This window comes from Empidonax traillii, unplaced genomic scaffold (assembly GCF_003031625.1).
Source record: "Empidonax traillii isolate 1590-97213 ecotype Southwest subspecies unplaced genomic scaffold, ASM303162v1 scaffold1396:size119595, whole genome shotgun sequence".
In the NCBI taxonomy this organism is placed as follows: domain Eukaryota; kingdom Metazoa; phylum Chordata; class Aves; order Passeriformes; family Tyrannidae; genus Empidonax; species Empidonax traillii.
In genome coordinates, this window is record NW_020956589.1 from 98,673 (window position 1) to 113,579 (window position 14,907).

Below are 14,907 nucleotides of genomic sequence, written 5' to 3' on the forward strand. Positions count from 1 at the left end.
AAAAAGAGAATTCGGAATTATTAGGAAATACCACAGCTGAAAAAATTTCTGAGACACGGCTACGAGGGGCAAAGACGTGAGTGACAGAGGATACTGATGGAAAATGCAAATTGACACAGTACAGAAATGAAATGCAACTTATTCCTCTTGCAGGGTGTTTTTTTCCTTTCAATCTGGTATGCAGAATTTGTGCAGGACCCCGAAATGCAACTAGGTTTTATGTCACAATAAAACTATGTAACTTCAGATTTCATAAAGGCTAAAAGGAAGCCTAGGTTCCCTTGAAAAATTTTAGCATCATCTCAAATCAGAATTTCATCTGTGTTTTTTTCAAGGTTTGCCATTTGGGAAACAAAAGAGTGTTTCAGTTTGGTCCAAGCAACTTCACTAAACATGCAGTGTTCTCTCAAATAGGCAAAAGGAAGAAAAAGCCACAGTCCAAGAAAGAAAATTCAATAGAAGGGGAACAGCAGCATTGCATCATGAGGATCAGATCATTTTATATTGCTCTGTATCATACAACTGACTGCACAAATGTTAAACTGAGCATCAGTTACATCAGGCAATCCCAGACCTAATGAGGGTAGCAGCATTGACCACGTACCTAGCAGTAACCATCAGCCTTCTTTTATTTCCTGTACAGGCCTAAGGGAAAAGACACCACCACTTTGCTCTGATATTTATTGTTTTAATTGAAGAGAAATAAAACCCATTACAGGTAGTCACAGCAACTAGCCCCATGTGGTCACTAGACCTATTTTTTTGAATAATCAGCATTTCAATAACAGCAAAGCAATTCATTGAGGGAAATATGTAAAAAGGTACCTTCAATACTTTTGGCATAAATAAAAGACCTGATCTTGGGGACTAACCCAAGGCAGGGGAAATCCAAACAGCAGAGCAAACAGCTCACCTGTATTAATGTACCAATTGCTCAGAGTTAAACAGATTGTACACATACAAAAAGATTTCATCTTTATCCTTTCACCAGCTGACTTCAAATTGTGACTTTCTGGAATTTCATTGACTTTCTGGAATTTCAGCCTTACAGAAGGCCTTGCTGGCCTATTAGTCTGTAAATATCCCAAACTTTTCAGTCTTCTTCTTTTACAAAACTAGGGTGTGCTCATGCTGGCATTAGAGACAAATGTGCATGAAAATAAAGTATCTGATAGACCATATTATTCTGTTACTTTATTTATAGGAACATTCAGTATTGAAGACACTTATTTGACAGTTTTCAAAGGATTCAAGAACATTTCTAATGAAGAGAGCCAGATCATATTTTAATTACTTCCTGGTACTAATCAGGGTGAGACACAATTTCTTTAATACAGCGGCAGCTATCTTGAGATAGGGTGACTGCTATCCAGCTGCACAGTCGTCCTCAACAATCACTATTCCCTTTAGTCTCATTTGTTTAGTGCTCCAGTAAACAAGTGGGACTTCAGAGGCAGTCTTTAAAATGGACTTTTGACACTTGGGTGGAAGCACATACCAGCATCCAATTTGGTAATTTTTTTGGTGTGGTTCCCCCTACCCCCTCTTTTCACTTTCATCTTCAAGATTATCAGGTGTGCTAGTAAGTCTAAATCAACTGTAATAAAAAAAAAAATACACTTGTTAAATGCACAGACATACAGAAAACTCAAAACTCAGTAAAAATACGTCAGACTCTAAGTCACAATGGGAAGGGGAGGGGTTATTAAAAAGCCCTTAATAAAGGGCTCGTTTAGAACTTGTTAATTACTGTCAGTCAAGCATGGACAACAATGATCCAATCTTTCAAAGTGAAATTTCCATCTCCAAGCAAAGAAAATAATGCTTAGTTAAATCCAGAGGAGCAGCAAGCCTATCTTTTTGTAAGAGGAAGTAGTAAATAGGCTTCAGAAGAAATATGAAAAATATTTAGATTTCCTCGAGGATTTCAAAATTCCAGTTACAAAAGCCAGAAAACATTTGCTGTTAGAGTGCTGTTTAATTGATACAATTAAACTTAGGAGAAATGCCAAGATGGAGTTTGTGACAGGGAACAGACGGTTTCCTGAACTACATCAACCAACGTGCATCTTGTCATATGTGTATCGTGTGTAGGAAGCTTACAAGAAATATTTTTATTTGCATTAGCAGCAACTTGGCCAACTCGAGTTAGGACAACTTCAAGGTATGTAATGTAATAAAGTGTCCTCCCACTTTTTTGCAAACTTTGGCATCTCTATACCTGGGCACATAATGGTAAGTACCCAGTTTCCCATACTTTGTCTAAAATATCCCAAGTGTAATAGAGTCAAGTTCCCACATAAACTGCACTAAGCATAGCCTTTAATGTGGTAATTTCAGATTCAAATTTACTTGCATATCACTTAAGTGTTGTTTGGGGTTTTTTTTTGTTTGTTTTTGTTTTTGTTTTGTTGTTGTTTGTTTTTTCCCCCCTCTTTATCAAATGTCTTCTCAGGAACCAGAAGACATGAGTTATATGTATTCAAATAAAGATGCTATCTGCCTATTAACATTATGCTGTGAGCTCTAATAAAACATCAACAGCAGAAAGAAAGCACTACCAACTCTATGACTCTGTGTGGTTTCATAAGGAAGCCCTTCCTTTTAATGCACGTCAGGACTGTTTCAGACAGCACTTGTCAAATGGTGCTGGAGTCGGTCCAAAGCAGCTCCAAACACTTTCAGGGCACCCATTAGCCTGCTAATAGATAACCATCCTGTGGTCTGCCATAAGTTCTTTAAATCAACATTTCAGAAATGCACTGACATCGAGTCCTTTAACTCTAGAACATTAACATTTAAAAAAAGTTCCCAAAATACTGCTAAAAGTCTCGGCAGAGGGGATGGGGTGGGGAAAGGGGCAAGGGGACAGGCAGAAAGAAGTCCAGAGTTAAATCTGGTACCAGCTCCAGCTGCCGATGTCGAGACAAGCTGAACTGCAGCAGAAGCCCTCCTGCTGAGGTTCCCAGGCAGAGAGGGACAGCTCAGTAAGGGCAGAAAGTCAAAGGTGCAGTGAGCATCTGCAGCATTCAGTCATCTCCACCGTGCTTTGTCATTCAACACAAAAGCCTGACAGTTGTTTCAAGCAAAGGCTTGCAAAGTTCTGAATTGTCTTCAGGTAAGCTCGTTTGTATTCTTGCAAAAGAAAGACTTACCTGAAAGCTGAAGCTTGCATTACAAGAAAAGACAAAGTCACCTCTTGCTGGGGCTATTCAATTGTAGTCGACTTTGTTTTCTACTTGAAGCTGCCACTTTGTGTCTTGACAGCAGCTTCTTCCAACCCCCCTCCCTCAGTCCTCTTAAAAAGAACAGATTTTCCTAGTTAATTCAAAATGACTGAATTATTTCTCAATATAGTAACTCAAACTACTTACTGTATAATCAATGCTTTTAGATAAAAGTATCCACTGGGCATTTTATTTCACATAGATATCCATGGGGTCAATTACACTTGCTGTGCAAATCATGCGCTCGAGCCTGATCAGTGACACTAGAAATTCAATTATCTATGGCTTTCTAGATCAATCTTTTGATAGACTAGGGCACAGCTATGCAGCTATTTAATTTAATAAAGCTATTTAGATCCAACGCTAAGCAGATGGTGAAACTTGGATGTGGTTACATAGTAACACATTTGAAAGTGACAAGTCTAAATCTCTCACTTCGTCTGGAAACTGGCTTTGGGATAACCTACGACAATCAGCTAAGTAGCATCAACATCCAAATTAACCAGATTCTTCCTGCTATTAGGATATATCTGAAGGCAATAGGCAAGTAGTCTAAATATTGCCTTCTGGTATAAGCAGGACCATTTCCTCCAAGCACCGTTCCGTGTTTGCCTTTTTTCTTGCTTGCTCTGTGTCATGTATCACTTGCAAGTAAGGTGGTTTAACCATCTGCAGTGCTGCATCACTGTAGTTTTTCCAGCTATAAGAAGGATAGTTGATGTTGATAAGTTACCCATTCTCCACTTGGAAAACTCCTCAGAGTTAAACATACACGCACACTCCACATCCCTCATGCCTTTAGACAACATGAAAGCGGAGGAAAAAAAAATTATGCAACACTGAATCTCAAACATTTCCATACTGAGTTGAAAATTAATTAACACTGTCCTGAGAAGCCAGAGCAGAGAGAGACAAAACAATATTTTAGTAGCCAATTTTAAAACTGCTTGAAGAGCCAACACAAAATACAACTGAACAGGTGAGACTTTTTGCCTTAACCAGTATTTGGTGTTTTGTTACTAATCCAGGGCTTCTAGCAAAACTCCTGGCCACGGGAAACAGATCCAGCTGACAGTAAGCATCACACCTAGTCATCACAAGCATTAGTAAGAAAGTAGCATACTCTGAAACAGTGTGTGTCTTCCTCCAGCCACCTTAAGCCTTTTGCTCATTTGCTTGGCCTACCTGGGTAAACCGATCTCCAACTGACTCTATCCATCAATCTGGATTTTAAAGCTAATACAAAGGCACTTTATTTGCCCATAGCCATTTCTCTCTTTCCTCTCAATTCATGTCAAAGGAGGAAAGAACTTTGTTAGCTGTGGGATTAAAGTCAGGCTGCTTCAGTTTTTACACATAATAGGAGCAGTCACAGCTGAAGTCTGGTTTTAAAAGAGCCAGTTTATTAAAAAGATAGAAATACTCTATGTTTTATCTATCCCACTTGACAAGGAATTCAGCTTTTGCCACTAATAGTGCCTGAAAATAATTACTCCCAAATTACTATAGAGCAGTTCAGGAAAGTTAGAGATCTGTGGACTCTTTTTCTTGTGAGTACAGTACAATGGTGGTAGCAGAGACCAGGCTTGGACAGGTGTCTGTCTCTCCCCTGACCAGACAGCAGATAGGTCTGAAGGGCCGAAGCATGTTTTGTGGGTCCACTGCTGCATTGCACATGACCTAATAATGCATACAGCCATAAATCACCAGGATAAACTTCATTTTCTGGAGTTTGCTACAAGCTGAATTGTGTAAACAAATACTGGCCCAAAATACTTTGCTGTCAAGAAAAGGAGCTGTTCAAGCACAGATTATCTGAAGTCATACAGAGGACTATAACACACTTCTTAATGAGACAGGCAAGATGAAGTATTAGGGAGACTGAAACTGCAGGGACACATCCCTAGGGACAGGATCTAATGCAGCAAGATCACCAGGAACAAGAATGGTTTCATTGGGAAAGGGACAAAGGGAAAAAAAACAGACAGTGGAATATTTTATAACATGTCCTAAATACTTCACTTGCAATCCTTAACCAATACAGCTAGATCATGGTTTTCTCACAGATGCAAAATGAAGTTACTTTCCAGTATTGATATTAAAGTCACATGGCACTGGAGTGGAACCAGAAGCAAAAGTGGCAGGCAAGGATTTAGTCAGAGACATCAGATTTACTGAGTTACAGTAAGAGATTTACCAAGTTACCTGATATATGGTCCCAGGCATCAAAAAAAACTCAGAACCCACTGAAGTTTTACTAGAACAGGAACAAATTCAAGTGTGGTGCAATGGCAAAGATTCAAACTTCTTCCTCTAGCAGTCAGTATTTAAAAAGTTATTTCCTGTAAATCTCTGTTGGATTATAATTCTAATTTAACCTAGTGGAAGAGTACATTTCAAGTTGGAATATAATAAATCTGTGGCTAACCTCAGTCAAATGGAAAGGAGTTTTTAATATATTTCACATACACTGTGCATTCTGTGTGCAGCCCTGCACAGAAATTCAAACTCTTCTCAGCTGTTGAGGAAGCTGGAGTCTACTTGGTTTCCAAATTGGTCCCAAAATTGTGAGGTAAATTCCGATTTACAGTCTTGATTACTACTCATACAAAGGGTAAAAGAGTCACAGCTTGGCTTGTAGGCTCACAAACAGAATTAATCTTTTACTGGCAATTGAAGGATCTAGATTTAGATATAGCATAAAATCAAGTCAAGTTAAGGTCACAAAATAAGACTAGAAGAAGTTTCACTGAGGGGTTCTCAGTGCTGATTAAAATGCCTAACACATCTCTACTTGGATTTCACATTGTTTGAATAATTATTACTAAGACTCACAACCTATTTTTTGTGCATTTTCATTCAGTATAATTCAGCTAAAGGTACTAAGCTAATTACAAAGAACAATTTCTAGAAGCTGCCTAAACTTTAAAAATCAAAGTTCTTTCAGAAAGCACTCTCCACAATTAGGTCCTTTCACACACTGGTTTATTAGCAAAGACACTCCTACCTAGCAGTTCTTCATTGCTTACAAATATTTTCAAAGTATATCATCTCAGTTACACATCAAGACACACAAAGACAACAAAAAAAATGAATGAATGAATGCTGGTAGGTTTTAATACCATTGAATTTTTTAAGCAATATGCCAAATACACCAAAAGTTCTATTACGTGTTACCCTGCTGAGATATTCAACCACTCTTCTGCCTTTGCTTTTTACTAGTTGTCACAATTTACTGTAACTTCGACAAATCTTTTTAGAACATAGTTAGAACATCCTTAAACTATCTTTAAACACCTTCAGAACAACTGGTCAAGCAAGTGCTTCTAAGTTTCCACAGTACTGCAGAGATCTATGCCACCAACTTCACAAGCCCAGCTGAAACAGCTTTGGAACACCACTAAAAACTCAGAGCTGCTTGATTAGTGTCAAGCCTGATATTTTCACGACACTTGTAAGATACCTTATATGTGTAAACTGCAAGGAAGCACTAGCTTTGCTCTTGGGAATAAACGCATTTCCAAAAGCCAAACCAAAGTCTTCCAATACTCTGGGCAAGTACCACAGGTAGATAGAAAACCCCAGGCTGCCTCCCACGGGGCAATCGAGCAGTTAATTACCACAGACACTTGGAGGGTTTTTTCACCCAGAGCTTTAGCTCTCCTCTTCAGCAACCTCTGAAGTGACCTTAGTTGTCAAAACAATTTTGACTGCTCTGCTGCTATCTGTTACTACAGCACTCACCTGCAGAGACTTCAAACAATGCAGTGGTTCAGAGAGAACAAGTTCAGGTCTGTGGCATCAAAAAAGTTACTATCATACCTTTTAATCACTTATCTATACAACAGTACAGTTCTCTGCACCTGAATTTGTGTCATCACTCGGAGATGGAAATAGCAGCAACACTGCCAGAAAGAAGCTAAAGTTAAGAACTCTGAAGGTAAAAACCTTGCCTTCACTCTTCATGAATTATCATACCATTTTATTGGGCTTTCCTCGAGCTGGGTACCCAATATATTAGATAATTTTTGTGACTGAACAGTAGTAGTCCTTTAATAATATCTTATTGTTTCCCTTCTTTTAGTAGTACATTTTCTTAGATTTCACTTGTATTGTATGCACAAACATTTTAGATACTCCAAATACTAAATCTTATACTTTCTACAATTGGACTACCTTGTAGAATTTAAAGATACTTGAGCAGACGACAACTTATATTTACCAAAGCTAGAGATGTGAATTACTACTCTTCCCCTCCTTTCCTACCTCCCTCACCAGTGATTTTGGGTGTTCATTTACCTAAGTGCTAGATTTTCACAAAGTACTATATGCTTCCTGTAATGTAAAATAAATATTGAAAGGATTTCAGCAGGCAACACCACAGACATTCAAAAGTGGCACTGTTAGGAAAAAAAACATGCTCTGCATATGCAATCAGACAGGAGGAAACATATCACCAAAAAAGTGGATCCATTTTCCCACACTTTAAGCAATCTCAAATCTAAAGAACATATGAAAAATTTATATTTTGAATGTTTTTATTCCAATCAAAATACAAATACAAGCATTTGAAAATGTACAAAAATAAAAAAAGGACATTTTCTACATCTTGAAAAAGCAGATCAAACCTACTTCTATATGTACAATTCTTTCTGTGGGAAGTCCTAATCAGCAGACTTTTTTCTGTTCTCTTCTGAGCATTCTGTGCCAAATCTTCTCCCCCTAAATCCAGCCACACTGAAGACTACAAGCAACAATTCAAAATGCTAACACACTAAATGTCCCTGAATAGATTACAGTGAAACCATTTCTCACAGGTAATAAACCTGTAGGTGATAATATATTTTGCTAATGACTTTAGGGCAAATTACAACCTGATGGGTAGTTTGCAATTCAAGCTTTCTGCAGTTTGTTGATATATAACTTGGGTAACACAGTTGGACTACATTTTCAAGTTATTTTTACAAATTCAAAAAACCAGTTATAGCTTTGCTGTTAGCATTCTTCCTCCCTCCCTCCTTCCCCCAAAGTTTCAACTCTTGGCACAAAAATGTATCTGCAAATAAGAATAAAAAGCCATAGAAAAGGTGTGAACCAAAAATAATTGTTTTTTACATCATCTGCCAACATAACAGGGACTGAAATGATCACCTGCTCAATACCTCATTGTACTAATGAATGCAGAGGAAGCACTGTCACAACAACAGGTTTGAACCACTCTATAATGTATATCCTAATATTTTTGGTGTGAAGTTTTCCAGAATAACATTGATCAAATTATCTCAAGAGGTATAGTTCACTCACGGAATTGTCTGTCATTCCACGTGTTTTAATGTTTGGCCAAGACACTGTTTTCTTTTCATGTTTTGAGAGCTGAGGTTTTTTGGAGCTGCAGTAACATAAGGATAAGGTGAGGCAATGCTCATGGAAAGAGGTAGCTGCTTAAACTGACATTGTGGGAAAACATATTTTTGGGGGACATAAGTTCTTCTTTAGGCCTCAAATGCAGCAGGTAGCTTTAAAGTTTAAAACAGCTGCTCAGTTTACATGAATGTGCTCAGTTCCTAAAAGAAAAGCAAGGTGACAGTGGTTCAAAGGTAGATCCCAAGAAACAGGTTCTCTCCAACCTTTTCCTTTGCCTTCCCTTCAGTTGTCAACAGAAAGCTGTTTAGCAAGAGAACAGCTAATATCTGCTTCTACAGCATCAAGAACACAGGCACCTGAGCCACAATCTTCTAGCTGCTACTTGTAACAAGCTAGAAACATTTAATTTACCTCGCCCTATCGTGGATAGGGATCTCATTAACTTTTACAACGATGGAGACGAATGCAGTTTGAATACAGGTTCAACAACGACCTCCTGCCTGCAGCACACTTCACTGTGCTACCTTTCAACTCTGCTGCTTCTACAGCTCTGAATCTTGCCTCTAAAAAATCCAAACATCTGCAGAGGAACACACTAACACCACAGAAGTCATATTCAGTTCTGTACAAGACCCAGTCCAGTATGACACATCCATTCTTCTCAACATTTTGTCTTCAGGTCATCTAATGAAAATCATTACTCTGTACTTAAGTGTACATGTACTTAGAGAATACACAAGCCATTTAATTTTCTCCAGCAAATTTTAGACACCAACCTATTTTCTGCTGTCTTAAAATACTTTAAGATTGTCCTGTGAGCTCATTTCAGCACTAACAAAGTATATACATTTTTTTTTTATTTTCCTAAATATTTATGTTTTAGTCCACAGGAAAACTTATTTTTCTGGAAAGATCCTGAGGGCATTTTTTTAACCATTACTCCACACTCAAAAATGTCATGTGGAGTCCTGTTAGCACTGGTAACATCAGGACATTCTCCAATTACTTCACACTACTGATTAAGATTAAAGTGCAGTGCTGAAAAGTACTTGAAGTTGACTGAAGCCTTTCTTTTCTAAGACATAAGAACACATCCCAGGAAGTTTTACTGCAAACTGAGAAGAAAGCAAGGAGTGTATTTATTACCAAGCAAGGTAAACTCTTTAAAATAGGAGTCATACTTGGAAAAATGGCTAAATAGCAACTGATAGGTATGATGTAGTTTCATATAAGACTCTTATAGAAAGTTCTCTCTGTCTAGCCATCTACTTCCACCAAGTTTCATATCAACCTAACTGTAAAACCAAAATCAGCATGGACATCAACAGGCAAAATCAAAGGAAAAAAAAAAGTTTCTGATGTAAGGCAATTGCTTCACTTTTAACAAGGTGGGAAAACACACAGCATACTTTATGAAACAGCCAGTCAGTATTTGAGAGGTAGTCTAGTTGTTCATTTGACTGGGAGAGGTAGAGCTAGTTGAGAAATCAATAGCTAAGGCCAGTCAAAATGATTCCCAAGTTTTCTAAAATGTGAAAAAATGACTCTCAGCCCGAGACTAGTAATGTCACAAGGGATTCAGCTGTCTTGCTCATATTTACTCACTTTTACGTAGGTAAAGTTATTGTAAAATATCCATCCAGGGAGAGAATGCTCTAAGCAATAGCCAAGGAAAAAGCTTAGCTACATTTTGGCATGTGTCAACCAATTAATCTAGGTATGCATCTTACAACTAAAGCTAAAAGGCTCTCCTCTTTTGGCAGGTTGATATAACTACAAAACCAAACACATGCCCAAGACTAGAAGCAAGTTAGGTCTCAAATTCCTTGCGGTTTACCTATAATAAAATTCTCCATGCCATTTCTTCCCACAGGAAAAAATACCAATTATTTTAGAGATGAAAGCCAATGAGACATACGGGTCTTACAGTGAACAGGTAATAAAACCCTTGGTAAAGACATCTGGGTACAGAATCATACATAATGCTCCCTTGGATTGATGTAGACTCTTCCAGGTCCTGAGTTTTGTGGGTATCTGCTGCTCCAATTTTTGTGGTAAGTTTGTTGATAAACAGGATACATAGGCTGAAGACCTTCTTGTTCTTCTGGTTCTTCAGCCTCGTAAGTGAATTGCCTTCCATTCACAGCTTTCTAAACACACACAAGAATCAATGAGTTTCATACTTCATGTACAGAACCTGCAATTCCTTTTCTTGTTAAAATTTTAAGCAACAAAACAGTCCTATGAATAAAGAAACAAGAACTTAAAAATTCGAATCACCAACAGACATGACAGAAGCATTAGTAACTACGCAAAGTTAAGCTCAAATTTAGTCAGAATTTAAAGCTCAATGAATCTAATGAGCAAATCACCAGTTATGAAAACGTCTTGTCAGCAACTCCTGTGCTTTGTTATGTTACTCAACAAAAAAATCAAAGCTGCAGTGTTTAGGTATTTCAATTAGTCAGTGAAACTACTATAGGAAATTAAAATGGTATAGTCACTTTCCACTTCATGGATAGCAAACCCACACCTCCAACAGTTATTGACCAGGATGGACAAATGCTTTTTTGTTCATGAAAAACATCTTTATAAGCTTATTTTAAGGAACAAAATGAAATCAAAGCTTTATTTAGAAATTCAAGCTGTTTTCTTATTTACCATGTGCTGCAAGTTTCCAGCATCTTTCTCTCTGTACTGGCTTTGCAAAGGAAAATGTTCTTTCTGAAAGAAGAAAAGTTACAGTGGAAACAAGTCAAGATTCAACACTGCAGAACAGGTTTGCTTTATACAAAAATACCAGCCATCATAAAATACACTCTTCCTTGGGAAGTGTCTTAACTGACAACCATTTAGAACCCTTTTTATAAACCAATGGCTGGTGGAAAAGAAGACAAGGGTCAGTCAGGGTCATCTGTTCCAGCTGTGTCCCCTCTCCCAACTTCTTGTCCCGCTCCAAATCTCTTGTGCACACCCCCAGTCCACTCGCTGGTAGAGCAGTGCAAGAAGCAGAAAAGGCCCTGATGGAGCAAGCACTGCTCAGCAACAACAAACATCCCTGAGTTATCAACACTGTTATTTGCACAGACCCCTAACACAACCCCAAACCAGCTACTGCAAAGAAAATCAACTCCTCCCCAGCCAAACCACCCACTGTAAGAGATGAGGTTCAAGACCACATAAGGAATCTGGAGGTGCACAAGTTCATAGGACCCCATGAGATACATCTGCAGGTTCTGAGGTAACTGGTGCAGGAAGTGACTAAGCCATTATCCATCATATTTGAAAAGTCATGGCAGTCCAGTGAAGTTCCCACTGACTTGGAAAGAGGAAATAAACCCTCCATTTTTAAAAAGGGAATCAAAGATGATCCAGGGAACTACAGGCCGGTCAGTCACACTTCAGTGCCCAGAGAGATAAAGGAGCAGATTCTCCTGGAAACCACGCTAAGGCACATGGAAAATAAGGAGGTGATTGGCAGCAGCCAACATGGCTTCACAAAGGGCACACTGTGCCTGACAAATCCGGTGGCTGTCTATGACATGGTTAATAGTGTTAGTGGATGAAAGAGGAGCAACTGATATCATCTACCTGGACATGTCCAAAGCATTTGACGCTGTCTTGCATGACATCCCTGTCTCTAAACTGGAGAGCCATGGATGTGATGGATGGATCACTTGGTGGATAAAAAATTGACTGGATGGTCACACTCAAAGAGTTGTGGTCAAGGCCCCAATGTCAAGTGGGAACCAGGGATAAGTGTCATTCCTCAGGGGTTGGCATCGAGTCTGGCGCAGTTTAACATCTTGGTTGGCAACGCAGACTCAGGGATTGAGTGTAGCTTCTCCAGGTTTGCTTTGACATCAAGCTGTGTGGTGTGGCTGACACACCAGGGGAAAGAGTTGCCATCCAGAGGGACCCCGGCAGGCTTGAGAGGTGGAACCTCATGAAGTTCAACAAGGCCAAGTGCAAGGTCCTGAGCCAGAGCAGTCCCAAGCACAAATATGGGCTGGGTGGAGAATGGGTTGAGAGCAGTCCTGAGGACGTCTTGGGGATGTTGGTGGATGGGAAGTTACTTAATGCAGAAGACTCAAAATCTCCCTTCTTGCATTTTTTCTTTCACCATTATGAAGGAGCAACTTCATGAGTGAAATGGCCTATTTCCAAATATCCAGATAATCACCAACTGCCTGACTTAATGGCCAATCTTAATCACACCAAGTAATGTCAAGTGAATTATGATTTAGGATACATTTTACACTACAGTATCATCACTTCTAATTAAGCTCTTCCCTTTATGCCACACTTAGTAAAGGGGCACAACAGGCTAAAGCGGCAATTTTTGCACAATTCTATAATTTTTGTTTTGTAATTCCTTCTTTTCCCACCAGTTTCACATTGGTAGCAACAACACAAAATACCTAAGGTGCTGGTCTTGCAGCAGAACCCTCACATAACAAGTATTCATACAGGTAGGTAACATTTGCAGGGGTTCTCACTTGAAAAAATAATTTTGGAAAGTAAATCTCAGTAATGTTTCTCCTTCTTTTCTCCTCCTTTCCCTTAGCTTTTTACTTTTCCACATTTGTTTAGTTCAAGTTTTGAAGCAGCTTTGAGTTATGTAGCTTTTAATATGACCCCCAAATGCATTGTAAAATTACTTTAAAAATCGTCTAATATATTCTACCTTCTCCACTTCTCCAACAGTTATTTTTCACCATCTTCACAGGTCTATTATTCCAAATTTTGTTTGTTAAACTTTTTGCCTTGTAATTCCATTTCAAAACGTCCCCTCCTGCCCTTAAAGTCACACTGCTTTTGCTTTTCAAGTCCTAAAATGTAATTTGCAGACTAATTCTGAGAATATGTCATTTACCACTTACCAGGAGATGCTGCTCTTTCACATCTGAGCTAAGAGCATGAATTCAGCATCACACAAGAAGGCAAAACACACGTGGAGAACAAGAACCCCCCACCTTCCCCAAAGGCTAATGTTCTGTGAGAAAAAAAAAATCTTCTTGCTCAAGACATTCTACCAGTAGTGGATTTAGACATGATTAACACAAACACTGGAAAGCGGAAGAGCAAATTCCAGTTAGTTCATTTATTCAGTTAAAACTAGAGACAAAGGAAATCATCTTACATGGCATGAGAAGACAAGACCTTTGCCAGAGAATAGAGTTGTACATTTTACAGCCATGGAGCAAGTGATAGAACCAAAATCATCAGGTTCTGTCAAACAAAACTGGTGTTGAGCTACACTATTTCTATGCAGGGGGAGACAGTGTACTTGGGGCTCTGTGCTGATACCTAACAGCAGTTAGCATGGTATTAGCTTTACATTTTGCAGAGTTTCATAAAAACAGTTTTACTCTGAGCATGCTCCTTCTCAAACAGTCCTTTAAAAGCCTAAACCAATTATCTCACCAACAATTCCGTCCTGTTTTCTCTCATCCTTTCCAATTTAGAAATCCCATTACAAAAGCATCTACTAAAAAAAAAAAAGCTTGTGCCTCAATCTAACCCCTATCTGGGCAATGGTTTTTGGGTTTTTCCCCTATTGTAAGACACTTTATCAATATTGATGAGGTGCTTCCTTTCATTCAGTCTCGTCTGGCTAAAGAGTTCTTCAGTCTATTATAACAATAATACTGCATTTTTCATCAAGGAAGAGTTACTTTCATCTGCATGAAGAGCATTAGGAAAAGAACTGGAAGAGTGGAGGGGAACCACAATCTCTAAATGAATCAACATTACGCTAGGTTTAAGAGTACTGCGGGTGATGTTTTCCAGTCTGATTCAGAAATATCGTCGTTTGGTAAATGGTGTTATAGGCTTTTAACTGTGCTAAGACAACTTCACTATTTTCTTTCCTGGTTTGGAATAGGAACACAAATATTTCTGTTAAAGAGTTTTAGCATTTGACCTGTTTGTGTGGCTAAATAAGTGAGGCATTTCTCCAAGCTGCAAGTCTAAAGTCAGTCTCCTCATGGCCAGAACTACCTACTGGGCTGTGCTTTCCTTCATCTACTCTTATCTTCTGTTGCTAAAGAAGAGCCTTGTTACATTCTGAATCCTTCAAGAACTCTGAATGTTGCACTGCATTATGCAAAACAATGTTTTTTTCCTCTTTCCTTCAGGAGCACCTGTCAAGCTAGTAATAGCTTCAGTTCTTTCCCGTTGTCAAAGACTACCCATCTCAGTCACATTTCAAGGCAAGTAAAGAAGTTTTGTTTCTAAGCAATACATTCTTTGAAACAGTGAATTTAATGATTCCAAGGATTGCCTGAATTAGTACACCCTCTCCCACTGCTTT

The 14,907-nt window shown here is 38.7% G+C and overlaps 1 long non-coding RNA gene across 1 annotated transcript; it reads right to left on the reverse strand.

Annotated features, from left to right (window-relative positions):
- Positions 1 to 7,747: 7,747 nt before the first annotated feature.
- On the reverse strand, positions 7,748 to 11,522 carry LOC114069925. Its single transcript, XR_003573841.1, has 2 exons — positions 11,253 to 11,522; positions 7,748 to 10,741 (listed from the first exon to the last, which is right to left on the reverse strand). It is a non-coding gene; the product is annotated as an uncharacterized LOC114069925 (long non-coding RNA).
- Positions 11,523 to 14,907: the final 3,385 nt, after the last annotated feature.